The sequence below is a fragment of the Canis aureus genome, unplaced genomic scaffold, assembly GCF_053574225.1.
Source record: "Canis aureus isolate CA01 unplaced genomic scaffold, VMU_Caureus_v.1.0 ptg000453l_RagTag, whole genome shotgun sequence".
In the NCBI taxonomy this organism is placed as follows: domain Eukaryota; kingdom Metazoa; phylum Chordata; class Mammalia; order Carnivora; family Canidae; genus Canis; species Canis aureus.
This window is the reverse complement of record NW_027554626.1, coordinates 46,144-74,085: the sequence shown is the minus strand read 5'-3', so window position 1 is coordinate 74,085 and position 27,942 is coordinate 46,144. Positions and strand designations below refer to the sequence as shown.

At 34.7% G+C, this 27,942-nt stretch overlaps 2 long non-coding RNA genes across 4 annotated transcripts in view; one reads left to right on the top strand and one right to left on the bottom strand.

The window, feature by feature from the left end:
- Positions 1 to 27,942, top strand: part of LOC144310133 (uncharacterized) — a 116,501-nt gene that overhangs the window by 79,147 nt on the left and 9,412 nt on the right. The gene's annotated exons all lie outside the window — the stretch shown is intronic.
- Positions 201 to 27,217, bottom strand: LOC144310132 (uncharacterized). The gene is made up of 2 exons (XR_013375830.1): positions 27,077 to 27,217; positions 201 to 418 (listed from the first exon to the last, which is right to left on the bottom strand). It is a non-coding gene; the product is annotated as an uncharacterized LOC144310132 (long non-coding RNA).

Genomic DNA, 27,942 nt, shown 5'->3' with positions numbered 1-27,942 from the left:
AAAACCACAAAAATTAGAGGTAAATCTTGACTTTAGAACAATTCACACTTTTAAACAACATGTCTTACATCTAATCTCAGAAGTAGAATTCAAATTTACTAAAGAGAATTCTTGTGTTTGTGTATTACTAACATAAGACCATTCTGAGCCATTATTACAAGGTGGTAACCTGTTGAGTAGCAAACACTTCAATTTGCAGAGTTTTTACTTCCTTGTATTTATTTATTTATGTTGTTTTTTGCTGCAACTTTCAAATTTGTCTTCCCCAAACCCTGTAGAGATTCCTTAGATGCCAATATTGAAGAAAGTGCAGGAGTCTGAGTCGGAGAGGTCTGAATCTCCACTCGGCTTCAACCAGGGCAGCTCCAGATTATTTTTGTTTTATTGAGTTTCTAAGAAAGATTTCTTTTGTCCATTCCTGAAAAAACAATTTTGAAAACCACAATTTTATTTCACTTTACTCTTAAATATGTTAGAAATGTTTCTGTCAAAGATTATGCTAAAATGTAAAGCTATATTCTAGATATTTTATAATTTGTATTTAGCCCTTAAGAATATCCCCCTTTTTAAACATAAAATTATGATTCCACTTTTTTAAACAATTATCTAGATATCATTTTCATACCATGCAGTTCTCCCATTTTAAGTGTGCAATTCCATGGTTTTGATTATAATCGCAGTTATGCAGTTATCACTACAGTCTTAGGACATTTACAACAGCCTAGAAAAAAATCCACTCCTTATTTCCCCCTAATTCTCGCAGCCCTCTTAGCCCTAATCTACTTTTTGTCTCTATGGATTTATCTATTCTGGATGTTTCATATAATATGTAGTCTTTTGTGACTGGCTTCTTTTACAAAGCATAATGTTTATGTGGTCATCTGTGTTGTAACATGCATCTGTACTTCATTCCTTTTATTCTTCAGTAATATTCCATTCTGTGTCTGTTACCACACTTTACTATTATGATATCAGTTTTGCACATTTAACGTCCATTCAAATATTAAGAAACACATTATGTACAAGGACAAATTACATGTAAACCATGTAAAATTTTCATCTGATTCAGATATAATTACTATGTTTAAAGTGATATACTAAATATCATAAGAGAGACCAAAAGAAGGTAAAATGATATCTTAAGAATACTGTTTTATGATTTACTAACGTCCTTCCCATATTTTCTAATATTCTAACTTCAGTAGTCTGTGGATAAGCCTCATTCTTTTTTAATCCCAAAGAATTAGGACTTTATGCAGTTACTTAACCTTTCTGGAATTCAATTTACTTATCTGGAAAACAGAATAATAATAGAAAAGTAAAAATGAAATAATAGGTATAAAATGTTTAAATGGGACCTGAAACATAGTTATTTCTCAGTAAATATTCTAAGATCAGAAAACTAATTTATTGCCTCCCAGGACCATTCTTTTTTAATATAGCCAGTAGCCAGATTTATATACTCAATAGTTTCATGTTGCTAGTGGCCATTTTATTGGACAGCACGGATAATAGATTATTTCCTTCATCGTAGAAAGTTCCATTTAACATCAATGCTATAGGATCTTAAAATGCAGAATTACGGTTAGGACATATACATGACTGCCAAACAAGGAACACAATTCTAAGGGAATGATTTTGATGGTTAGTATCACATATCCTCAGAATGGGATGGGATGTCTTCCTTCTGTAATGATCAAAGCCTGTGGAGGAGATACTATTTGAGCTAGACCTTGAGGTATAGGTATACACAAAAGAAAGGGATTATTTAGTAGTATCCGATTCAGTGGATATATACCAAAGCACTAGGCATTTAAATGAAGAAAAGGATTAATGAGAGAGTAGTGAAAATAATATTAAGAAATTAGCAAAGGGTTATAGAAGGTTTTTCTTTGCACAAATTTTTTTGTACTTTCTGTCAACATTGGAAGTCATCAGATTTTGAGAAGGGAAAGTATATGTTAGGGTGTTTGATATGACAAAATTTTGGGATGGATCACAGACTGAAAGACTTTGTAAGAAGGTGTTACCTTCAAGGCTCTTCATGTATTTTAGGACATTTATGTCTTTTCTAATCATCTCTTCTGATGACTAAGCATCCTAACTTCAACATATCTTCTTATAATGTAAATCTTGTACTAGCTCCCTTCTTTGGATTCATTCTAATTGGTTACTACCTCTCCTGAGAAATGGGGTGCCCAGAATAATTCAGTGTTCTTGTATGGTTTGACCAATGTAGGATTCTGGGCAGTTATTTCTTCTACATATACAGGTATTTTATATGTTGATGTGTTGATAACTAAGGAGTATTTCAGCTGAAATTTTTAACTAGAATTTGGAAATTAGCACTGGTGCTTTATTAAGTATTCATTTCATACCTAACATATGGCATGTACTTTTTAGGTGCTCAGAACTAGAGGTAGAATTTTAGTGGTAATTAACTGCAGAGAGAGATAGATAAGAATTGACTATATAAAAAAATTGACTATATACATAAATATATTTATTTATTTCATTATATATATTTAAGGGAAAATAGTATACCAAGGACACAGAATGTTTTTGAGTGAATTTCTCTGAAAGAGCTAAGGAAAAGTAGTAAGAAAGGGATGCTAAGTATCTAAATGAATCAGACAGAAACAAAGAAAGGAGAGAATTTCAAGAAAGGGTAAATGAGGGACACCTGAGTGGCTCAGCGGTTGAGCTTCTGTCTTCGGTCCAGGGTGTGATCCCGGGGTCCCAGAATCAGGTCCCGCATCAGACTCCCTGCATGGAGCCTGCTTCTCCCTCTGCCTGTGTCTCTGTCTCTGTCTCTCTCTCTCTCTCTGTCTCATGAATAAATAATAAAATCTTAAAAAAAAAAATAAGGGTGAATGGTTAACAGTATCTGAACTTCCAAGAGGCAAAGGCTACTGGATATAGCAATTAATATATTCTTGATTATTTTTTTATGTAATGAGAGTGAGCTCAAGCTTTTAAAAGATTAAATTTTCAGAGGTGCCTGGGTAGCATGGTCAATTCAGCATCCAACTCTTGATTTTGGCTCAGGTCATGCTCTCAGGGTCTTCAGATCGAGCCCTGCATGTGGCTCTGTGCTCAGTGGGAGGGTCAGCTTGGGACTCTGTCTCCGTCTGTCCTTCTTTATTGTATTCCCATGCTCTCTCTCTCAAAACAAAACTAGAAAGACAGTAACTTTTAGTGTTAAGACAGAAACAGCATCTTATTATGGACAGAAAAACAGAGAGTAGGCTACAGAAGTAGTAAGAGACTTCTACTATACACATCTTTTTGGGGTGATTTTTAGAATTAGCCAACTTGACTCTATTGTTTACATGAAAAAATAAACAAGTAATAATCCAGAAAAGTCTTTAAAAGTAGCATGATGAAGAGAGACTATCCCACTCAGATGTTAAAAGTAGTACAAAGCAAAAAAAAAAAAAAAAAAAAAAAGGCAGTACAAAGCTAACTTGATTTAAATAATGTGGTAAGAACACATGAATAGACAAGCAGATCAATTGAATAAATGGAGAGTATGGAAATAAATACATATGGAAATTTAGCATATAATAAAGGTGATGTTTTGAGTTAATGTGAAAAAGGTGGATTATTCCATAGTAAATGATGTGACAACTGGTTAGCCAGTGTATACATATAAAATGTTGGGTTCTTACCTTACAGCTCATGGCTTATGGAGCAAAGATTTAATCTTTAAAAATGAAAATATAAAAGTATTAGAAAAAACTCTGAGATTTTTTTTAATTACAGAAGAAAGACATAAACTTCAGAAGTCATAATGGAAAATATTAATTAATTTGACTAAAGAAAAAAGAAAAAAAATTCCATGACCATAAGAGGTGCCTGGATGGCTCAGTTAAGCATCTGACTCTTGATTTCAGCTCAGATCATGCTTTTAGGGTTGTGAGATGGAGCCTGGCATTGGGCTCTGGGCTGGGCATGGAGCCTGCTTTTCATTTGCTGCCCTTCCCTTTCTGTGTCCCCGCCTCAAAAACAAAACAAAACAAAGCAAAACACCATAAGCAGAGTAAAAAGGCCAACTCTAAACTGGGGAAATATATTTGTAATTCTATATTGCAGATAAAAGATAACATTAATACATAAAGAGCTCTTACAAATCAATAAGACAAATATTAACAATTTGAAGAATATAAATAGATGATGAGAAACGCAATACAGTTTCGTAAAATCCTGAACAGATGCTCATTTTTTCTTAGAATTTTGAATTAAAACTATACTGAGATACCATTTTTCGCTCATTAGATAGGCAGAGGTAAAAATATTGTTTTGTTGTCAGGTAGTAAGGAGGAAAAAGCATTGTCATACATGGGAGTCAAAGTTGGTGAAAACTCAAGAAAGCAACTCATTAATAGTTCTCAAAATTGCTGTACATGTGTTTCTGATCCAGGAATTCTACTTTTAGGAATATATACCAAAGACAGGTATACCCACACATGAAAGGTTCTATGCACAAGAGGAGTCCTGGCATCATTGTCTGTAAACACTGAGAGTGGAAATAAGATAAATGTCCACCAGAGACGACTACTGAAGAAACTCTGGTATAATTTTGTGTATAATTTATAAGTAGGAAAGAGCTATCATCATAACACAGAAGTCATGTTGATTTCTATGTGATTTTCCCTCGCATGTTAATGCACTTTGCACTGAGTAACAGTGGCTTCAAGTGCTTTTTTTGTGCTGTCTCGCCCATTATTAATGACTGCAGCTTGAACATTGTCTGGTAAGCTTCCAACCAGCCTGACTATTGGGAGGCCTGCAGGCTAGGAACTGGGAAAAGGAATGTCTTAGTTTGGGTTCCCCAGGAAAGACCCTCAGATACGGATCTGAGTACTTTATTTTGGAGGTGATCTCAAGAAACATTGTTAGAGGATAGTGAAATAAAAGTGCAGCTTAATAGTCAATAAAGGATGCAAAATCAAGTTAGGAGTACTGTGTATAAATTATCCATAAGAGTGGAATATAGATGCTTGAGTTATCCTACTCAAAGATAGGGCAGATTCACACTGAATCCTATCAGTCTTTGGTTGACAGCTTTTACTTTTTTTGTTTTTAATCTTCCAACCTGCTGTGTACAAGGGCAGAGTGGCTTAGGAGAGAGTCTTCAGGCTATTAAGCCCCTGCTACAAGCAAAAAGAGGTGTGTGAGGAGGAAGGAACAAAGGTGGAAAGGAGGGTTAATACCCACTCTGTAGGCAGCAGGATGGGATGAAATCCACTATGATAGGCTGCAACAGGTAACCAAGGCCAAATGGATTTGGAGAGGGAGAGCTAACTAGTCTCCAAGTCTGCAAGCTCTCTTTCTTCAGGATAATTCTCCAATATATATCTCAGCAGCCTGATTATTTTGCAGAAACCTCAGGTATTTCAGTCAACTTTTATAGCAGAAATACCTGTATTTGTTGTAGTCATGCTGCTGAAATGAAAGATGTAAGACAGAAGTACCTGTACTATGCAGCTGTTAAAAAGGTTTTTAGATGGATCAGCCCTGTATCGACTATTGGAAACATTTCTTTTTTTTTTTTTTTTTTTTTTTTTATTTATTCATGATAGGCACACAGTGAGAGAGAGAGAGGCAGAGACACAGGCAGAGGGAGAAGCAGGCTCCATGCACCGGGAGCCCGACGTGGGACTCGATCCCGGGTCTCCAGGATCGCGCCCTGGGCCAAAGGCAGGCGCCAAACCGCTGCGCCACCCAGGGATCCCGGAAACATTTCTAAGATAAATGAAGTACACATACACAGAATAAAATAGTGTGAAGAATGTGTTCAAGAGACAGCTACTCTCCAAAGATTTATGCTACCCATTTATAAAGTAAATTTGAGTAAGTGCCAAGCCATGGACTACATTTTCCAGCCTCACTTGCATCTAAAAGGACCTAAAAGTCGTCTAAATGACTATTATTTCCAGTGGAGTATGTGCAGAGTGATCTGCTGACTTCTGGGCAAGGTTAAAAAGCAGTTATATCTTCGATTTTTCTTCCTTTGCTGCTGAAGTGAAGACTTTGAAGCCCTGGGCTATGACAGAACTTGGACTCTTGAGGCACACATGGAAGGTTGCCCAGTGAACATAGGACTGTTGGGTGTATGCAAACCAACCTTTCATTTTGCTAAACTAAGACTTCAGGGTTTAATTATTGCAGCAGCTAGCATTACCTTAACAGTATATTGCCATTTGAATATAACTATAAAATTGAATGTATAAATATATGCTTCCATACGTATAGAATGTGATTGAAAGAATACATAAGGAACTAAGAATGGTGTTTCATGCAAAGGTACAAAATGGCAAAATATCCAAGGTGATTTTTTGTAGCATTGTTGGAAGAATACAAAATTGGAAATAACTGAATGGTCCAATAATAAGGGATTAATTGAATAAACAATGGAACACACGTACACAGAAAAATAAAGCTCTATATACCAATGTGGAGATATCTCCATGACATATGAAGATGGCAGTGGAGGAAAAGGGAGGAACGAATTATAGAGGAATGTGTATTGTATGTTACTTTTTTGTAAAAAAGAATGGAGAAAAAGGAATATGAATATATATTATATAAATATATTTATATTTCCTTGTATTTGTGTGAAGAAACCAGAAAGAAAAATAATAAACTAATAATAAAATGGTTACCTAAAAGTAACCTATAACCTATAGTTAACCTATAGTAACCTATAAGTTGATAAGAAATATGGAAATGGTCAGGAGTGGGAATGAGATTTCTTTTTTATGTGTTTTTATATAGGATTGATTGTTTAAAACTTTTTACTACAGACATTATATACAAGAAGAAAGAGTAGAATAATGAACCTTCAGACTTATCACCGAACTCCAACAATTATAGATGACCTATCTTATTTCACCTATAACCTCATGCCCATACCCCTTCACTAGGTTATTTTAAAGTAAATCTCAGATATATCATTTTATTTGTAACTATCCATGTATATTTCAGTGTGTATCTTTAACACATAGGAACTATTTTTTTTAAATTATTGTCACACTAAAAATTATAATTTCTTATTATAAAAGAAATTTAAGGGCCACCTGGGTGGCTAAGTGATTGAACGTCTGCCTTTGGCTCAGGTCATGATTCCAGGGTCCTGGGATCGAGTCCTGAATTGGGCTCCCCACGGGGAGCCTGCTTCTCTCTCTGTGTCTCTCATGAATAAAGAAAGAAAATCTTTAAAACAAAAAAGAAAAAAAAGAAAGGAAATTTAAAGAACACTTAGAATACATTTTTGTAAACATTACCTTATTTTTCACCTGCCCTGTTTCCTTCTCTGCTTGCAGAATCTGAATTTATTATAGAGCCTTATAGTATAGTTTACTGATAAATTTTCATTGGAAATAATTTAATCTCAGAGTAGAACTATAAAAATATTATAAAAAATTTCTATATTCTCTTCAGACAACCAAATTGTTAACATTTTACTGTATTTGCTTTGTATCATTCCTTCTCCACCCCTCTCTATATATGAATTATGTGCATCTATTTATGTATACGTAGTTTTATTCCAGATCACTTGAGAATATGTGCATATTCTCTATACTCAAATACCTGTTTTTTTATTTCCTAAGAATATTCTGGTACATAGTCACAGAAGAAATTAACATGGTTCAATACTATTATTTAATCTGTAAACCTGATTTATATTATGCTTATTTTTCCTTGTAATAGCCTTTATAGCAGAAAAATTTTTTTCTGAATCAGGATCCAAACCAGGATCATACAATGCATTTTTTGTCATATCTCTTAGATTCATTTAATCTGGAATTATTTCTCTGTTATGTGTTTGACATTTTTTAAGGAGTATAGGCTAAGTATTTTAAAGGATTCCCTCAGTTGGGTTTATCTGGTGTTTTTTCATGATTAGATTCCGATTATGAACTTTTTTGGCAAAGATACCACAAAAGTGATGTATCTTTTTCAGTGTATTGCCTTTGGAGGCATTCGATGTCTTTTCTTCCCATTTCTGTTGATACAATCTTTGAGGTTTAGGTGGTAGTTGGTAGGTTTCTCCATTGTAAAGTTACTTTTTTCCCCCATGTAATTAATAAGAATTTTGTGAGGAGATAATTTTTTAAAGATTGATTTTATTTAATTGTTTGTTTGTTTGTTTATTTATTTATTTATTTAAGAGCACAAGCAGGGGAAGTGGCAGGTGGAAGGAGAGGGAGAAGTTGACTCCCCACTGAACAGAAGCCTGTAATGGAGCTGATCCCAGACCCTGGGATCACAACCTGAGCTGAAGACAGAGGCTTAGCTGACTGAGCCACCCAGGTGCCCCTGTGGGGAGATAATTTGAGACCAGAGAGATATTCTAGTCTTCATCAACTTTTCACCTATTAATTGTAACATATATTGATGTTGTTTACCAAATAGTGACATTATCTTATTCCTTCTACATTTATTAGTTGGTGTCCTACTCTAAGGAAAAACTTCTCTCCAATATAAAAATATATTTATATCAATTTATATGGGCTCAGATGTTTATACTGTCCCAAATTTGGCCGGTAGAAACCTCTTTAAGCTAGCTCTTGTGTCCCTTTCAGCCCAGCATTTTTTTTTAAATCACTTCCTTGCTTTCTGATATAGCAAGACATTCCAGGCTTATCTTAGACATTTCTTCCTTCAGTCCTTCAGTCTCCAAGGAAATGGTTTCTTTTAATACTTGAAATTAAGATCCTCATACTAATCATGTTTATTATTGAATAATTTTCCATTCTTCTAGGCCCAATGTTGACTCTTGAATCATGTACATGTATTACCCTTTTAAAATTGTAATTTAAAACTTTAGACCCCAAATACACCTGAAATCACAAAAAGATTGTAAAGCCAGTGAATATACTATTAGGAAGATTTCATATAACATTTGAGGATGCTGACTTTGGAGTTGGATAACTTTGGAATCAAATTTATTACTACCAGTTACTAGTTATTTTATTTACCTACCAGTTGGAGATGGCATAACAAACAGTTTGTTGTGAGGATTAATGAAATGTAAAACTGGTGACATATAACATACATTTAAAAACATAGCTATTGCTTTATGAATAATTATATTAATAGTATTTACTGTATTGAACATTATATTTGGGAAATATTTGTTGAGTTGAATTATAATGCTTTCCTCCCTTTATAAGATATACTTCTAGATTCATTAGTGATAAAATGTACCTGAGCATTCCCTAAGACCATGAAAAAATATGAAGTCAAGTAACTTTTAGTCATGGGGACAAAAACAAATTGGAGTTACTCTTCAGCTGCAGGATGTTCTGAGATGATGGAAACTTGAGTTAACAATGCTTAGATCAGACTTGTTCGATAAAGACGGAAATAATTTATGAAAGCCATTTATTCTAGGTTAAACCTATACCTACCTTATTACTAAATATCATCGAGTCTACTATTACAGTATTTTATACGTTGCTACTCTAGGGGTAGAGGATGAAAGTGAGAAACAGGAAGAATAGCAGAATATTGGATTTAATATAATAATAGAACTCCTGCAGCTTAGCATAGAGAGGAAGAGAATGTTATGGTAAATTAGATTTTCAGCCAGTTCATACTTGTCATATAATGTAAAGGTGTTCCAACAGATTCTCAAGTTCAGGAAGATAGCAAGTTGACTGCTTTTGCAGTCACAACTGTTATATTTTCTCATTTTCCAATAGTTATGACCATTTTATATTCAAAATACCGAAGCGGCCACTGATGGAACTACTATTATTGTTACTAGTATTCACTCCTACCCTGTCAAATCAGCAGTATATTCAGTGTTTTGGATAGGGAAACACAGGGCAAGCTACCGCAGGATTACGGAGGTTAGTCACATATAGTGTTGGAAAAAACAGGGTCAAAATCAGCAGTATATTCAGTGTTTTGGATAGGGAAACAGCAGTATATTCAGTGTTTTGGATAGGGAAACACAGGGCAAGCTACCGCAGGATTACGGAGGTTAGTCACATATAGTGTTGGAAAAAACAGGGCTGAAGAAGAACCCTTTTCTTCAGCATAACTCTCTATATTTAAAAATCTTTTCCCATGAGCATTAGAACACGGAGGATTAAAGAACAATCCTAATTTATAAAGTGATTGCCGGGATCCCTGGGTGGCGCAGCGGTTTGGCGCCTGCCTTTGGCCCAGGGCGCGATCCTGGAGACCGCGGATCGAATCCCACGTCGGGCTCCCGGTGCATGGAGCCTGCTTATCCCTCTGCCTATGTCTCTGCCTCTCTCTCTCTCTCTGTATGACTATCATTAAAAAAATATATATATATAAAGTGATTGCCAACATGAATCAGATGTTTCTGCTACTTCTCTTTTCATGGTTTACCTTAAAGAATGTATGCTCTTGGGATGAGTTGGTAGAGTATGTGCCTATGTGTAAATGTGTGTGTGTGTATGTGCGCGCGCGCGCATTTTAGAAATAAGGAATACAGAAAACATAAAAAAATTGTGATGGATAGCCAAATTGTTTTTTTTTTTCTTCCTATATACAAGGAGGCAAAGCAATGGAAGGAAATACAAGAAACAGAGATAGCTATCATATGAGAATTATGTATTAACCGTAATGGGATTTCATATATATTCTAATAGTTTTTTAAAAATAAGTGAGCTAAGATATTCTATGCACATTATAGATTTATTTTCTGAGCAGTATAGTAAGGATTAATGAATAATTGTATGATACCTTTATGTGTGCAGCTAAATGATATTAAATAGTTATTGCTATTGTAAAACATGGCAGTGTGGCACAAACTTGTGGCAACATGTGCAGCCTCTTCTCAGAAGACAGTGTAGCATGGTATAAGTTTGTTACTCCTCCAAACTTCTCAGTGCTTACTAGTGGATATTTCAATTTGGACATATAAAACCATAAACTAGATTGCATAATCTTAGTACAAAAAATTTCTTGGGGGAATGTTCGTTCAATTTTCATTGCTTTTTTAGAATCTAAAATTTACTTTGAAGTAATTCTTTTTAAAATATAGAACAAAGATTGAGATGAAGTCCTTTATCTTTTGTTACTCCTTATACTGACTCTGACTATAATAGTTTTAATAATTTAACTGTGATGCATGTGTGGCAACTTAAATCATCCCTCACTACCACCATTTTCTCCCGTACCAATACAGAAACAACATTTAGTGCCCCAAATAAACCATGCTCTTTTATTTCTTCATACTGTTTGCTCTAAAAGGAACGTCTGATTCCCAGGAGCCCCCCTTGTTTCACTCCAGTGTTATTTTCTTGACTAACTTCAAGGTAGCTTGCTACATCTACTAGTAAGATTACCCTGACCACCTGTCATCATCAGTGGTCTTTCTCCCCATTACCACCATGGTTGAGAGTTGCCTCAATTTTTAGTTCCCATATCACCTTGCCCTTGCTGGTTTCATTTCCCAAAGCATATTGAATACAGATTTTTGAGTAATAGAAGACTACAAATATATTGCACCAATTTTTTCCAGCTTTATTAAGATATAATTGACAACATGTTATTTTAAGTGGGAAAAAAGTATAACCACTATATAATAATCCACTAAGGATATATGCAAAACATAAAGCCTTTACAAAACTACTTTTTAAGTGCATACATAATGAACTCAGTGGGTCTGTATGCAGTATGAAATTATAAATGCACAGTATCAGAAGTGAATTTCACTATCTTTCTGTATTGCAAAGAACATGTAAAGCACTTTTTAAATGGAAAGTAAGGATCTCCAAAAATCTAGCCCTCTATAAAAACTTTGGCAAAAATTGTCAAGATCAACTTTTTGAGATCTTTGGAGTTTAACCAAAGGTTTGCCACAGCCTGAGGAAATAAAAATAGCTGAATCTCAATAAGAACAGCAGGCTTTGTGGTATTTTAACCTGCCTTATTCCTATAACCTTTTCCCATGTTCTGCAGTAGCCTTGGAAAACAACATCCTCAGAACCATAGTAGCTGTAAAACCCAGCAGCTTAACAGCTACTGGAAGAAGCAGATTGGGTTTGGAGCTCTCCAGGAAGTTCTGTCCCCAGAGTATTCACTATTCAACCTGACAGATCTCTAGAAAAGCCCTATTCACAGGGCTTGTCTTTGTTGGACCTGACTCAGAGCTCACTTAGTGAGGAAAGCTTTATTGCTGGGACATTTGTTGAAAACAATTAGAAGCAATTCTTTAATATCACAGCTACCAAAGGCAGTGACGCAAGTTGAAGCCAAGAAAAGATGGATCAAAATACATAGGAATGAGATGCCTGTAGGAGACTTTGAAAACCTTGAATATACTCCTGTAAATCTAGAAGGCCACCTGCATGTACAGGCTTTATGTAGGCCTCAGAAATACCTGAACAGGTCTTAAGATTTAATCTGTTTGGACTTGATGCTTTGTATGAACAGGAAGTAAAGAAGATGATAATAGAGGAATGAGGAATAAGGAACAAAAGAGCTATATGACCTATTGAAAACAAATGGGCAAATGTTGAAAGTAAATCCTAGGCTATTGGTAATTACATTAAACATAAGTAAATTAAACAGTCAAACAGATTTGCAGAATAGATTAAAAAATAATCCCATCATATAATATCTACAGGAGATATACTTACTTTATTATTTATTTTTGGCTCCAATAGTAGAAATTTATTTTCTCAGTCTTGAAGCTAGAGGTTTAAGATCAAAGTTATGGCAGGAACCAAAGTTGGTTCCTTCTGAAACTTCTCTTCTTGTACCTGGCCATCTTTATGATCACATGTTCTGTGCCTGTGTCCTAATCTCCTTTTACAAAGATACCAGTCATGTTGATTAGAGCCTCAACATATGAACTTGTTTTATCTTCATTACCTCTTTTAAAAAGCCCTAAATTAAGGAGACATATTTTACATTCAAAGACATAAATAGTTTAAAAGTAAAGGACAGAACTTTATCTTTTGGTGTAGTCTCAAAATTTTAATTTTGCTCTTGTTTCCCTTGCCAGAGGAAACCTATCTAGAAAAATGTTTATAACTGATGTTGAAGAAATTACTACCCATGTTTTCTCTTGAGTTTTATGGTTTCAGTTATTACATTTAGATCATTAATCCATTTTGAGTTCATTATGTGTATGATGTAAGAAAGTGGTCTAGTTCCATTCTTTTGCATGTAGCTGTCCAGTTTTCCCAGCATCATTTGTTGAAGAGGCTTTTTCCCATTACATATTCTTGTCTCCTTTGTGAAAGAATAACTAACCATATAATCATGGTTTTATTTCTTTTTTTAAAGATTTTATTTATTTATTCATGAGACACACAGAGAGAGATTAAGACATAGGCAGAGGGAGAAGCAGACTCCTCACAGGGAGCCTAATGTGGGATTCAATCCTGGGACCCTGGATCACGCCCTGAGCTGAAGACAGATGCTCAACACTGAGCCACCCAGGTGTCCCCATGGTTTTATTTCTGGGCTCTATTCTGTTCCATTGATCTGTTTTTGTTTTTGTTTTTGTTTTTGTTTTAAGATTTTATTTATTCATGAGAGACACAGATAGAGATAGAGAGAGAAGGAGACAGAGACAAAAGCAGACTCCATGCAGTGAGCCTGATGTGGGACTTGATCCCAGGACTCCAAGATCATGCCCTGGGCCAGGTGGAGGTGCTAAACCACTGAGCCACCCAGGGATCTCCCTGTCTTTGTTTTTGTGCCAGTATCATACTGTTTTGATTACTACCGCTTTGTAATATAACTTGAAGTCTGGAATTATGATACCTTCAGTTTTGTTCTTTTTTGAGATTGCTTTGGCTCTTTAGGGTCATTTTTGGTTCCATAGAAATTTTAGGGTTATTTGTTCTAGTTTCATGAAAAATCTTGTTAGTACTTTGATTGGGGCTACATCAAAATAAGGTTCTACACAGTGAAGGAAGCCATTGACAAAACCAAAAGGTATCCTACTGAATGGGAGAAGCTCTTTGCACATAATATATTCAATAAAGTTTAATATCCAAAATATATAAAGAATGTATACAACTCAACACCAAAACCCTTAAGTAATCCAGTGAAAAAATGGTCAAAAGAGGGATACTTTGCTGGCTCAGTCAGAAGCACATATAACCCTTGATCTTGGGGCCATGAGTTTGAGCCTACATTGGGTGTAGAGGTTACAAAAAAAAAAAAAAAGAAAAGAAAGAAAGAAAGAAAGAAAGAAAGAAATTTTTAAAAAAAATGGTCAGAAGACATGAACAGACACTTTTCCAAAGAAAACATACACATGGCTAATAGAAATATGAAAAGATGCTCAACATCACTAATCATCAGGGATGTGCAAATTAAAACCACAATAAGTTACCATTTTACACCAGTCAGAATGGTTGAAATAAAAAGAAATAACAAGTGTTGATGAGGATGTGGAAGAAAAGGAACTCTGGCGCTGTTGGTGGAAATGCAAACATTGCAACCAGTTTGGAAAACAGTATGGAAGTTTCTCAGAAAATTAACAATAGAAATATTAAATGATCTAGTAAACTCCACTAGCATTTATCCAAAGAAAACAAAGGAGTAATTTGAAAAGATATATGCACCCATATGCTTATTGCACCATTATTTACAATAACCAAGATATGAAAGCAACCCAAGTACCCATCAATAGTTAAACGAGTAAAGATGTGACATTATGTACAATGAGGTGTTAGCCATAAAAAAGAATGAAATCTTGCCATTTGCAGCAACATGGATGAACCTAGAGGGTTTAATGCTAGGTGAAATAATAAGTTAGGGAAAGACAAATACTGCATTATTCACTCATATGTGGAATTTAAGATACCAAACAAATGAACAAAGAAAAAAAGAGGCAAAAACCAGACTCTTAAATACAGGAACAACTGGTGGTTGCCAGAGGGGAAGTTGGTAGGATGTGTGAAATAGGGGGGAAAAAAAAGGGGGATGGAAAACTATATATCATGGAAACAATAACAAAATAGACCTCAAGTGGCTATATTAATAACAAATAGATGTTCAGACAAAAATTGTTACTAGAGTCAAAGCAGAAAAGTTTATAATAAAATGTCAATCCATCATGAAGATATAAAAATTATAAACATATATGCACTAATAAATGACCCCAAAATACACAAAGTAACAACTGACAGAATTGAAGAAATAGACAATTTAAATATAATAGACTTTGGGTACTCTACTCATAATAACTGATAGAACAACTAGGACGAAGATCAACAAGGAAATAGAAGAGCTAATGACAATACCAAGTAATAAGAATTGACATCTATAATTATCCCACTCAACAACAGCCAGATTTTCATTCTTCTCAAATGTACATGGATATTCTCCAGAGTAGGCCTTATACTATGCCACAAAACAAGTCTCAATAAATTTAAATGATTGAAACCATATGAAATATATGTTTCAACACACTGGAATGATATTTAAAATAAGGAAAGGAAATTTGAGAGATTCAGAAATACATGAAAGGTAACATACTCTTAAGTAACCAGTGAAATGAAGAAAAAAAGAAATTATGAAATACTTTGAAATGAATGAAAATGAAATCAAAACATAGCAAAATTTATGAGATGCAGCTAAAGCAATGCTTACAATGGAAACTTACAGTATGTTTCGCTCTATTAAAAAAGAGGAAAGAAGGGCACCTGGTTGGCTCAGTCAGTGGAACATGTGACTCTTGATCTTGGGGCCGTGAGTTCAAGCCCCACATTGAGTGTAGAATTTATTCTAAAAAGAAGCAGCAGGGCAGCCTGAGTGGCTCAGCGGTTTCGCGCCTGCTGTCAGCCCAGGGCCTGATCCTGGAGACACGGGATCAAGTCCCATGTCGGGCTCCCTGCATGGAGCCTGCTTCTCCCTCTGCCTGTGTCTCTGCCCCCCCCCCCCGTGTGTGTGTGTGTGTGTGTGTGTCTCATGAATGAATAAATAAATAAAATCTTTAAAAATAAATAAATAAAAAGCAGCAGGAGGAGGAAGGGGAAGAGGGTGGAGCTGAAATAAAAAATCTCATCATAACAAGTGATAAAAAGAACAAACTAAACACAATGAAGCAGAAGAAAAGCTATAAGAAAGACTAGAGCAGAAAAACACAACAGAAAAATAGAGAAAATCAACAAAACCAAAATTTGATTTTTTAAAAAGATTAACAAAATTAACAAAGGTTTAGCTAGACCAACAAGAAAAGAGAAGACTCAAATTACTAAAATCATGAATGAAAGAGGGAACAACAGTAATGAACCTACAGAGAAATGAAATGAAAAGTAATCTAAGGTAGCACTATAAACAACAAATTAGACAACTAACATGAAATGGAAGAATTCCTAGAAAGACTAAAACTACCAGAAGATGAAAAATCTCAATAAACCAGTATATTAAGTAAAGCAATTGGATTAGTAATTTTAAAAACTTCCCATACGCCCAAGCACAGGTAGCTTCATTGGTGAAATTTACCAAATGTTCAAAGAACAGTTAACACCAATCTTTCACACATGCTTATTACAAAAAAATACCTGAAGAAGGACACTTCCCAACTCATTCTATCAGACCAATATTGACCTGATACCAAAACTAGACAAAGACAAACGTGAGAAAACATATTGACCAGTATTCCTCACAAATACAGTGCAAAAATCTTCAATAAAATACTACCAAACAAAATCCAAAAACATATTTTTAAAAAGCATATGCTATGACCAGGTGGGATTTTATCCCAGGAAGGCAAGTTTGATTTAGCATTTGAAAATTAGTTACTGTATTACATCAAATTAATAGAACAAAGGACATACATACATACATCTTATTTCAAAAGATGCAGAATAAGCTTTTGACAAAATTCAGCATCCTTTCATAAAAACACTTAACCAGCTAGAAATAGAAAGGAAATCCCTTAATCCAATAAAAAGCATCTATAAAAAACCCACAGCTAACATCATACTTAATCATGAAAGACTAAATACTTTCCACCTAAGATCAGAAACATAATGAGGTTGTCTACTCTCAGCATTCCTATTTAGCATTGTACTGGAAATTCTAGCAAGTTAAAGAAAAAGAAGAGACGTCTGCATTGGAAAAAGAAAAGATATAAAACTCTTTTGCAAATGGCATGATCTTATATATGGAAAATCCTAAAGAAGCCACAAAAAAACTCATTAGATCTATTAAATGAGTTCACTAGGGTTACAAGATAAAAGATGAATATACAAAAATAAATTCCGTTTCTGAACGTTTGTTCCTACAGCGTAGGCCCAATTTCAGAAGTCACTACAAAGCTATGGTAATCAAGACTGTGGTACTGACAAGGAGATGCCAAAAATGAATAGAATAGAAATCCCAGAAACAAACTTTGACATTTATGGCCCATTGATTTTTGACTGTAATGAAGATAATTCAGTGGGGGAAGAAAGTAGTGTTTTCAACAAATTGTGCCAAAAGAAGTAGGAGTCACATGGAAAATAATGAAATTTGACCCCTGCCTCGAACCATACATAAAAAAATAACTGAAAGTAGATTTTATGCCTAAAAGTCAATAGCTGGAACTCTTGTTAGAGAGCGGGAATAAAAATTGATGATCTTGGGTTAGGCCATGGTTTCTTAGTCACCAAAAGCACAGTGACAAAAGAAAAAGATAGATGAAAATAGACTTTATCAAAACTAAAAGCTTTTGTGCTTTAAAGGTTTATGCCGAGAAATTGAAAGACAACTCACAGAATGAGAGAAATTATTTGCAAATCACATACCCAAAAAGGGACATCTGTAATATATTGGGGGGGGGACCATCTTATATCACAACAAAGAGTACCAAACCACCCCATTTAAAAGTCTGCAAAAGGTTTGAAGTTTTCCAAAAGAAAGTAGACAAATGGTCTGTGAGAAGATACTGAATATTATTACTCATTAAGACAACTCAAACTGAAACCACAATAAGATACCACTTCATTCCTACAATAAATAAATCAAAAAGAAAATAATAATAAGTGTTGTCAAGGATGTTGAATAATTGGAACCCTCATATATTAGTATTGTGAATTTAAATGGAACAGCTACTTTGGAAAGTAGTTTCACAAAATGTTACACAGAATTATCATATTACCCAGCAATTCTACTCCAAGGAATATATCCAAGAGAAATGAAAACATGTCCACATAAAATGCCACATTCATACAAGAATTTTTAATAGTATCAAAAAGTGAAAATATAACTGAGAGGTAGAAGTGGAAAGTAAGCCTGAGTAGACATTGAGAAGGTACCAAAACTGTCTTCCTCAGAAGTGGTGGCATCAGCTATTATTTCTGGGCGTCTCTGGGCAATTGGACATTATATTGAGAGCAGTTACATTGCACTGGACATTAAGAGAACCATTTCTGCCAGTAGTAAGTCCCAATAAGACTGGTGTTTTTCTGAACTATGAATCAGGTAAGGATTCCTTTTATAATATGAATAACAGGTCTCCTCTATGTGTTTAATAATTCTTTTACAGAAGCTGTTTGGCCCTATTTATGTACTGGAACAGATTCTGAACCTCTTAAAAAATCTCTTAAGTAACAGATTATGAAAGATGAAATACCTGGGACGTGATTCTGTTTTAGTTTTTAGGGGTGGCTTAGCCAGGAAATTTAGTTTCAGTGATTCTGGATTCTTTTTAAGTTTTGCCCCTGGAAATCAGAATAGATTTTTCTCTTTCATTTCCAACAACTATAAAACATTCTAGTAATGCCAGTTAACATAGATAGGGGTATCAATTATCAAGTGCTTTGAAATAGTAAGATAAAATATTTGAGAGTTGTTACTTAACATATCCAATAAAACATTTTATTTTTTTAAAAATGAAAATAACCCAGAGGTCCATGAACTGATGAATGGGGAAAAAAACTGTTATATATCCATACAATGAAACATTATTTTACCCTAAAAATGTATGAAGTAGTGAAAGAATTATGCTAAATAAAAGATGACAGTCACAAAAGGCCATATATTATATGATTCCCTTTATATGTAGCAATGTTTTTCTTAAAGCATTCAGCCCTTTTGGATAAGAGATGACTTAATGTTAAATATTATACCTGTTTCATTTGTATCTTTGGTAAGTGGAATAATGGCAAACAGAATTACTTCTTTTGAATAGCTATGAAAGGTCGAAACTGGAGAGTTCCTATTTATTTAGCTGTCATATGCATTGCTGATATAAGGGAAAACTGAAAGAATTTCTTTTAGTACAGTGCAGTGTGAAAGTTCATAAGGTTAGAAGTAATTTTCATCCTGACTTAAACTCATAGGTAATTTTTTTTAAAAGATTTAATTACAGTTGTCATTTTTGTGATTTCTACTGAGGAAACAGTAGGGAGAATACCCTACTGAATGTTCTCTCTCATTCCTGAATAATTATTATATTTTTTGAAACAATGACCTTGTCAAGTGACACTTGGTGGGAAGGCCGGAGAGCATCTGATTTTCAAAGTGCTTAAATTCATGCATAGTAATTTTACCTTTTTAAAAAATTTAACATTTTGACTAAATGAGTCCTTTGATTTTTATTGGTACTTTAATGCTGGCTCAAGTAAGTGATATTTGCCCTTGATATGTTGGTTGAAAAACAGAAAAATCCTTTGAGGAAACTTACTGCTGGGGAAACTTAAAGTTTATGGAATCGTGCCATTTTTATATGTGTTAAAATGTATTTTAAACCTGAAAAAAGACAGACACTAATATAAGCAATACCCTTATGCATACTATACAGGTTAGTAAGTTCTTATCATTTTCTATGATTGCTATAGAATTATTAAATACTAATAATGACACTTTATAAATATAACTTACATATTCCCAAGTCCCATTAAGTTCCTTCTCAGAAGTAATTTGTACCTTGATGTTAGTGGGCTTTATTCCTAGGAAATTTTAACATTCTTATTATATATTTATGTATCCAAAAGCATGTTTTTGAGCAATAAATGATGTCACACTATGTTATTCTGCAATTTGCTTTTTTCTTCAACATCCTATTTTTGACATTTAATTTCATTGATGCATTTAATATAGTATTTTATTTTGTAAGAGTATGTCCCCATTTATCCATTTATCTCTTCATAAGCATTTTGATAGTTTCTATTTTTTTTACTATTAAAAACAATGCTACAATGAACATTCTTGGACCTGCCTCCTTATGCTTACATGTAAGATTTTTTCCCTGGTTATATACATAAGGTGGAATTACTGGGTACATGTAATATTAGATGTTGCCAAATTGTTCTTGAAAACGGTTGTACCAATTTACATGTCAGCCCTATCCTCAGCCATTTTGTAAACACTTTACTGAGATATAATTACATGCTATAAAGTTCACCTTTTAAAGCATACTATTCAGTGACTTATGAATAATGTTTTTAGGTACAAGTTTTTGTGTGAATATAGATTTTTATTCTCTTGGGGGTATTCCTAGGAGTGGAATTGTTGGGCTGTATCATATTGAAAACTCTGTGTTTAACATTCTGAAGAAGCACAAAAGGTGGCTGCAATATTGTACAATCCCACCAACAATGTACAAGGGTTCTAATTTTTCCACATTTTTACTAATACTTGTCTCTTTTCATTATAACTATCCTAGTGGTTATGAAATGGCATCTCAGTGTGGTTTGGTTTGTTTGCATTTTCTTAAGAACTAATGAGCATCTTTTCATATGCTTGCTAGCATTTCTGTATGTCCTTTGAAGGAACTTTAATTTTAAATCTTTCTTTCTTTCTTTCTTTCTTTCTTTCTTTCTTTCTTTCTTTCTGAGAGAGAGAGAAAGAAAATGTGTAGGAGGAGAGGCAGAAGGAGGGGTAGAGGGAGAGGAAGAGAGAGAGACTCTCAAGCAGACTCCTCCCCACTGAGTGCAGAGCCAGACATGGGGCTCTATCCCATGACCCCTGAGATCATGACCTGAGCTGAAATCAAGAATTGAATGCTTAACTGACTGAGCCACCCAGGTGCCTCTCTTTTACCTATTTTTTTAAGGTTGGTTTTTAGTTTTTTTATTATTGAGCTTTATGTGTTTTTTCCACTTTTGAATATATATCCCTTATCAGATCCATGAATTGCAAAAACTTTCTCCCTTTGTATAGCTTGTGTTCTCACTTTCTTGATGGTGACCCTTGAAGTACAGAAATGTTTAAATTTGATGAAGTCCAATTTATCAACTTTTCTTTTATTGCTTGTATTTTTATTTGATTATCTAAAAATATCATTGCTGAAACCAAGGTCAACAATATTTACTCTTATGTTTTCTTCTAAGAGTTTTATAGTTTTTCCCCCTATATTTAGGTATTTGATCTATTTTTAACTTAATTTTGTATATGGTGTGAGGTAGAGGCTTCATTCTTTTACATGTTTATCTCCCTTTGTGGCAGCAACATCTGTTCCATTATAGATTTATTTTGGCACCCTTGTTGAAAACCAGCTGATTATAAACATACAGGTTTGTTTCTGGTATCCTAATTCTCTTTTATTGACTAATATGTCTGTTTTATGCCAGTACCACCCAGTCATAATTATCGTGCTTTATAGGAAGTTTTGAAATCAGAAAGTATGAGCTGTACAGCTTTATACTTCTTTCTCAAGACTGTTCTGGTTATTCAGGATCCCTTGCACTTCCATATGAATTTTAAGATCAGCTTCTCAGTTTCTGTAAAATAGCATCTAGGATTTTGCTAGGTATTGTGATGAATCTGCAGATCAATTTGGGTAATATGACCATTTTAGCAGTATTAAGTCTTCCAGTCCATGACCATTGGATGTATTTCTGCCTATTTTAGTCCTTAAAATTTTTTCAACAGTATTTTATAAGTTCTAGCTTGCTTTCTATTGTTACATTATTCCTAAATATTTTATTTTTGTTGATGCTATTGTAAATGGAATTGCTCACTTAATTTTATTTTGAAATTGTTCTCTATATGTTGGTGGTATATAGAGATAAAACTGATTTTTTATATTTTTGGTCTCATATCTTGCAATCTTGATAAATTCACTTAATGATCTAATCGTTTTTGTTGTTGATTCCTTAGAGTTTTGTATACAGGATCCAGTCAAGATTTTATCCATGCTATCGAGTTTTTAATTTCAGGGACTATATTTTCACTTCTAATTTTTTTCCACATCTACCTATTCTTTCATTCCTGCCTCTTTCATTTTATAATTTATTTTTTGTTACTTATACCTTCAAACATTTTGAATGTTCTAATACTTATTTTAAAGTCTTTTAGAGGGGATCCCTTGGTGGCTCAGCGGTTTGGCGCCTGCCTTGGCCCAGGGTGTGATCCTGGAGTCTGGGGATCAAGTCCCACATCGGGCTCCCAGTATGGAGCCTGCTTCTCATCTGCCTGTGTCTCTGCCTCTCTCTCTCTCTCTCTCTCTTTTTCTCTCTCTCATGAATAAATAAATAAAATCTTAAAAAAAATAAAGTCTTTTAGACTGTTTCAGTAGAGTGAATTTGTTTTCATACTTGATCTCTTGGATACCTTTGTTAAATTTAGATTTCTGTGAATTTTGGTTTGCAGGCCTATTTTGAGTGAGAGGTTTTATGAGTGTTTTGTTCTTTTTATTTGACTCTGTTCATTTCTCCCTATAATGATCTTTCAATTACCTGCATCTGGCTCCCTAAAGCTCCTGTCCAGTCATAGATCTTATATTGACAGTTTGGTGTTCAGCCCAGAGTGATATTAGGAGTTACACAAATTCAGCCACAGAACCATCTTTCACGAGGGTGGGGGACCCCACACCATCCCCCAGTGTCAAACCATAAACCTGTGTATTCCTTCTTTCTGTGAAACCTATGTAAACCACAGTAGCCTGATCTCTTGCTACTACTGTTTCTCTCCAGAGTCCAGTAGCCTCATTACTACACAGTTTTGCATTTCTCTTTCCATTCTGCTCCATAGCTTATAAGCTTATTTATGTCTTTTTGTTGTTGTTATCCATATTTGTATTTTTTCTACCATGTTTTCTATTTTGAGCAGAGGGTATATGTGTAATTTCATATCAAATTTTGAGGTCACTACATCTTCAGTACTGAAAGCCCAATAATATTTATTCTTCAGGTGAATTTTAAATTTTCAAAAAATTGAAAGTAATGTGTTTGCTCTCTCATATGGAATGTTCTATTATTATGAAACAAGTCATAAAATGAATATTATATTTACATTATCAAATAGGTCCCCCCTTAAAGGAAAATCTTTTCAGTAATAACTATCATTTGAATATTTATTTGCCCTATGACAAGCACTGTGCTGAACATTTTACTGTGACATTTTATTCATTCACAACAACCCTACAAAGTAGAAGTTGTCATTATTATAGCATAATAAACTGTTCAGGAACGTGTAAGTAGTCAGTAGAACCAATATTCAAGTTTAGGTTTGTCTGATGTGAAAGCTTGTACTTTAAATTACTTTTTTAAGTGTTTATATTTTATTTTTTTTTTAATTTTTATTTATTTATGATAGTCACAGAGAGAGAGAGAGAGGCAGAGACACAGGCAGAGGGAGAAGCAGGCTCCATGCACCGGAGCCCAACTTGGGATTCGATCCCGGGTCTCCAGGATCGCGCCCTGGGACAAAGGCAGGCGCCAAACCGCTGCGCCACCCAGGGATCCCAAGTGTTTATATTTTAGTTGTTGGGAAGTTCACATTCACTTCTCCCTTTTGATCAATTAGTACAATTTTAATGATATTTTGCTACAGAAAATTGAGAAACTTTATCTGAGAAGGAAACAGACTAGATGTTTTCAGCAGTTGGTCAGAGGTTTAGCTATTAGCTATAGTGTAGTATTTCAGAATACAGTTGAGAGATGTTCTCTAAATTGGTGGGTCTTCCATGATAATCATTTTTGTTATTATTTAAACTTTCAGAGGTGATTGCAAGAGCCTTTTTTTTTCCTATTTGTCCATTTTCATTACTTTTACGTTATGAGATCACTTCCATAGAGGGATACTTATGATCGTGTGTCTTTGGTGACTCTTTTTTGATATAGGGCTAATTCTTATATTTTATTATTCTAAGGAAATACAAAGACATATGAGACAAACCTAATGCAGAAGGGCAAAAGTAAGGTAGAGTTGACAGTAATGAATTCAGTGATGTCTCTGGAAGTTTTCAGCAAGATGCCTGTAGTAGGAATCAACAGATAAAGAATTAAACCTAAATCTCATGTCCTGACAGCATTTATTAACTAACTGAAATATGCGGGTATATCCAGTGAGATAAAAGGATGATAGAGAAGTTTTCACTCTTTACTGGATAATTGAACTTAAAGAATAATAATGACTGGATAAGAATAGTATTGTGAAAGATTTTAATTTGTGAAAAATGGAATTAAAAGAGCAGGCATCAGAATCAAGTGACTTAGAAGGAGCTATGTGTAGGACAGAGCTCTGCTATGCTAATTAATAAGAACCTCAGTCCCAGTTTGCAGTGGAACTTTGGAGGAACATGATGTTAGTTAGATTTTTAGTGATGAACTAAGTAAGGAGTAGAATAATTCTTAATAGATTGAAACTGCTTTTCTAAAGTTTGTGTTATGCCACTTCGCTTTTACGAAAGACATCTTAGTACCTGTTTTCACTAACTGAAAGAAATATGAAGAGAATGTTTGCTTTTATGAAAAAAAGGGGAATGCAAAAATGGCATTCGGCATTTGTTTTGCAGCCAGCGCACACCCCTAACCAGCAAGAGTGGCACCACCAAGCTCCTTTCCTGGGAACTACATTCAGCATCTCAGCATTAAGCCCCCATAGCTTTGAACTGCATTCTTGAGCATGTGTGCTTTATCTTGATTTGTGCATCTGTTAGCAAGATGTGTCCTAAGTTGCAGAAATGCCCAAGAGAGGTTATTTTATTTTATTTTTTGGCTCTGAGAATGCTCAAAAAATTTTCCATGTAAATTAATGGTAATTGCTTCTTCACTTTATGCCTTTTTGGTTTATGAAAGTTTCCATAGGAGCATTCTACTTTCCAATAGTAGGGGAAACCCGTATCTGCTGAAATGAATCTCCTCCACCCTTTTCTTCTAATTGTGGGAGATAGTTTATTGGAAATCTCAAGTTTGAACTACTCAGACTCTGTATCCCATTCCTCTAGGGCCAGCTCAGCCCTTCATCTTGTCAAAGCAGATAAAACAGAACAGCCTACAATTTGCCATAAAGGGGTCCTTGGGATGAAGCATTTTAATGTCCATAAAGAGTAGATGAGGGCTTCATGTTTAAAGACTCCCATGGAACATTTCAAAGAGCATGGATTTGTCTTGGTGCCCTTTGCCAAAATTAATAGATTTGGGCTGCTGACTTGGAGGAAAGCTAAGCATCCAGGCCTACTTATCATTCAATGATATTTTGCTTTATCTATCTAATTTTAGCTGAGATGCTTTAAGACTCACAACACATTGAATAAATAATACTTAAATAAGAAAGGCCACTAATTTTAGACCTAATGTCAGTTAAACAGAGGAGAGATAGAGTTACAACAATATTATTTTAGAAATTAAAAATCAAATACAGTGATTTAGAGAACAGATCAAATTGATCTAACTTTTCCATTGTTTTTAAATTTTTTGCCTCATTTATCAGTCTGGGGTGGAATTATGTTTCTGGTTCCAAATAGGTGTTCCAACCAAGAAGCTTTCTGATGAGAAAATGGCACAGAGGAGTGTAATAAAATACCAAGTATTTTTTAATTCTTCTCATGCTCTGAGAACAGGAATATCTTAAGCTTTGATAGAATGGTGCAATTTTATATTTTCCATTTGACTACTCTAAAAGGTTCATTGTCTTTTAATTAAACTACAGGGGGGAAGAGCAGAGATTAAAAGATGTAGTAGTATAAAGTGGATGGCTTTTAGCTACTAGTACATGAGTGAAGACACCACAATAAAGCAAGATGGAGTGTAGCAACAAGTTTTGTGCCTTGAAGCTTCCTCTTGTCTGACTGTGGCAGTAATTTGGAGTTAATTTGTGCAGCTTCTCAATAAAAGACTGTGTTTTATATTCTCTGATTCTTCCTAGCATCTTTTCCCAGCTATTTGGTTTTTTGTTTTGTTTTTGTTTTTGTTTTTGTTTTTGGCAATCTGCTAGTTCCCTTTATTTGTTAGTACTGAAAATGATTTTTATTTCTCCAAATGAACTTTATATAGATTAGTATTTTTGAAGGCTGTATTCTAGTTGCTTTGGAGATGTATCTAAAGTATCCATCAATGTATCTTAACCATCATCACTCCATGATATGTTCTTGAAACACAGTATTAGAGCTCTCCCACCTGCTCTTTTATCTTTCCTTTTACAAGGTCCAGTGCAGTTTATACAACTAGATGTGATAATCAGGTAATCCCATTAAGATGAGAAGCTTGGACCAAGCTCAGTGCATGAATATTTCCTATTCGTCACCTGTTTTTTACTTGAGGTAGTAGCACCTTCTTGAATCTCCTACTTTCTATTCTTACTGATAAGTAGCAGTCCACTTTCTCCTGTAGTGATTTATAGTTTTGGCGTAGAGTGAATATGTGGGTTTCTACATTTGGGAATATTACTGCCTGGTAGTTGGCTTATTTTCCTTTGTCTGCATGAAGATTTTTTTTCTTTGTGTCTGTTTTTCTCCCTTTGCTTTCTACTCCCCCACATGTCCCCAAGTCCTTCAAGCCAATGAGGCTGTGGTGACACCTTCTGGGCAATGATGGGAGTGAATTACAGCCATAAATTGCATGGTGGTGTTATGCATACCAAAGATTTGGTTTATGCCACCAAATTTAGTTTGCTTCATCAAATGAACCCATACAGCATTCTGCTTCTGCTCAGGGTTTCTAAAGGTTGTTAAATATTGATATCATTTCTTACTAATGAGGAAAGATTTGTGGATATCTAAATAAAAAGCCAGTAGACCTGCCTATTTAATCAATGTAAAGGATATGGTACTTGGTTGGGCCTGAAAATGAATGTCAGCAGAGGGAAAAATTAGCAATTGCATGTCATTAGTGTCAACACTGTTCACTATTGTTTTTTGTTTTGTTTTGTTTTTTGCCATGCTCTGATACAACAGTATCTGGTTACATACCAGTGCTTCATAGCAGTGGGAAAATGTCCTATAAAAGATATCTCAGTAGAAACAATATCTTGTATCATGACCATCCACCATTAGGACCATGGAGGATAAAGATTTCTCCAGAACCACTCGTGTCCATCCATACCTTCCATTACTTCTAAAAAAAAAAAAACATGTAAGGAGTCTTCTAGGTATCCTCTGTGGGAACCTTGTTTTTTTTCTGTTGAGACTTCATTTCTTCCACCTCTGCTTCAAAACTAACTTAACTCTTGTATTAAAAGATTTTAAATATAGCTTTTTCATACACAGCATGAATACATTAAAAATTTACTATTATCAATGTACTTTTTTTATTGACCTTTGGACAGAGAACATGATACAGCTATAGTTTCTAAGAAAATCACTAGACAATTCTAGAGATCTCAACCATCTTTTTACTATCTTCAATAACTGAAGGAAAAAATGTGTAAGTATCAGGCAACAAGGGTGTGAGTAGCTCTCAAAGTGGCTATGAAACAACCCATCTCTATATTACCTTATAGGGAATTCCCTTATGGAAAAGCACAAGACACTAATTGTAAGGGTGAGGACACCTGGCACAGTTGGATATGCAGCCTTTATTGTATTTTATTTTTTTTTAAGATTTATTTACGATAGAGAGAGGCAGAGACACAGGAGGGAGGAGAAGCAGGCTCCATGCCGGGAGCCCGACGTGGGACTCGATCCTGGGACTCAATCCTGGGACTCAATCCTGGGACTCCAGGATCGCACCCTGGGCCAAAGGCAGGAGCTAAACCGCTGAGCCACCCAGGGATCCCCAAATATGCAGCCTTTAAAATGTCACTGCATGGCTTATCTTACCTCTTTGCATCATTCTT